General features: G+C 48.5%; 1 pseudogene; it reads left to right on the top strand.

The window, feature by feature from the left end:
- Positions 1 to 903: 903 nt before the first annotated feature.
- Positions 904 to 1,778, top strand: LOC136514884 (protein trichome birefringence-like 8; annotated as a pseudogene).
- Positions 1,779 to 2,009: the final 231 nt, after the last annotated feature.

Here is a 2,009-nt window from a genome sequence, read left to right as displayed (position 1 = left end):
GCTGACGGAGTGGCAGGGGATGTTGCCGTATTTGCTTCCTGCAGAAGTTCTTGGAGATCCCGCGCCAGCTCGTTGAGGATGGGAGTCCGAGGAAGCGTCATCTGTGCACCATCCTTGCTTGCCATCGAGTCCTGGTGGGCGCCATGGCTGGGGTAGTTTGAGTCCTCGGTGGTTGAGAACTCTGCAGATCGTGTCTGGGCCCCTCCAATGAGCCCGCATGTAGATCAGGCTCCAAGGAAGGATCCCGGATCTAGGCTTGGGAGGGTGAGATGCGGGTAGTGGTGGCAGATGGGCGGTGGGGAGAGGGCGGCGCCACACCGTCGCCTCCATGGGGAGAGAGCGGGTCGGGGGGCTCCACCTCACGCCACAGTATTACGCTCCACGTCTCCGTCCCCCGTATAAATCAAAAGTATGTGTAAGTCAAATTATCTTAAGTTTGATTAACTTTATAAAAAAGTGTAATATTTTGATATAAAATTAGTATATTATGAAAATATATTTTATAGTATATCTAATGATATTAATTTGATGTCATAAATCTTGATTTTTTTTAGAAATTCGATCAAAATTTAAAAATTTTGACTTAAGATAACTTTAGTAATCTATTTATTCAGGAACAGAGAAAGTACCTGATAAAACAATATATCTAGAAAAACTAAAATATCTTATAATTTAGATTAAAGAGATTTTTAAACAGTAACTAATACTTATATGTGCTAAAATTCTAGCCCGTACAAGAGCATGGGTTGATGGACTAATAATACTAGTACTACGTGGCAGTGATGGTTTCTCTTTGATGCAGTCCAACTCGACCCACAAATCGCTCCAACACTCGTCGTATACTCTACCTCACAACCCTCCGACTAACCAGCAACCAATGGTAGCCAACACTGACGCTCGCGACCCATGCATGCGAGACACCTACTCGTCTCCTCCGGCTTCCTCTTGGTCGCCGCGCTCTGTGCCGTCGCCCTCCTGCCCTCGCCTGGGCGGCCACGGTCGAACTTGTTCCCGTCTTGGCTGCCTCCTCTGGTCAACAGACGAGAGCGCGAGAGCGCCGACGACGGCCACCCGTGCGACTATTCAGACGGACGATGGGTGAGGGACGATGCTGCATGCCGACGTGACGACGTACACGGAGGACTGCCGGTTCCTCGACCCCGGCTTCCGGTGCACACGGAACAGCCGCAACGACTCGTCCTTCCGACACTGGCGCTGGCAACCTCATCGCTGCGACCTTCCTAAGTAGGTAGCCCCCGCCATGCGCCCATGCCGACATCTTCTTCTTCCCCAGATGTTCTCTTGTTATTACCTGATCCATGTCAATGGTTTAATCAAGTTGCTAATATTATCAGGTTCAATGCGACGGACATGCTGGAGCGGAGCCGGAACGGCAGGATCGTGTTCGCCGGGGACTCGATCGGCCGGAACCAGTGGGAGTCCATGGTGTGCATGCTCGCGGCCGCCGTGCCGGCCACGGCCAGAGTGTACGAACAGTCCGGGAAACCGATCAGCCGGCACAAGGGCTACCTCGCCATGGTTTTCGCCGACTACAACCTCTCCGTCAAGTACTACCGTGCGCCGATGATCATGCGCAATCCTCCCGAGACGTGCCAGTCAATTTGACCCTGTAATTGACAAGGAGAGAAAGTTTATCAGTAATTAAGGGCGGAACATGCCGGTGTTGCCAGACAGTCCCGAATGTACGACTCTGAGAGCCGATATGAGAGGAGATCGACTAAATAGTCGATTCCAGCATATTCATAAGAATAAATCAGTTTAAGCTTATAGGGTTTTGTAAGAAGAATCGGTTATCATTCAAAATAAATATCATTTAAGCAAATATTAATCAATGACAATAAGATATCGATGATGGTCGGTTTATGCTGAGCCAATGATTACAAGTAACCGAACTCCTGTTTATGTAAAGAAACAATTCAACACCACTCAACCATCTAATAAAGATAAATCTAATGAATATGTTAGATCTCATCTATTGCTATGACCTG

This window comes from Miscanthus floridulus, chromosome 17, assembly GCF_019320115.1.
Source record: "Miscanthus floridulus cultivar M001 chromosome 17, ASM1932011v1, whole genome shotgun sequence".
Lineage (NCBI taxonomy): Eukaryota > Viridiplantae > Streptophyta > Magnoliopsida > Poales > Poaceae > Miscanthus > Miscanthus floridulus.
This window is presented reverse-complemented; position numbering and strand designations above follow the sequence as displayed.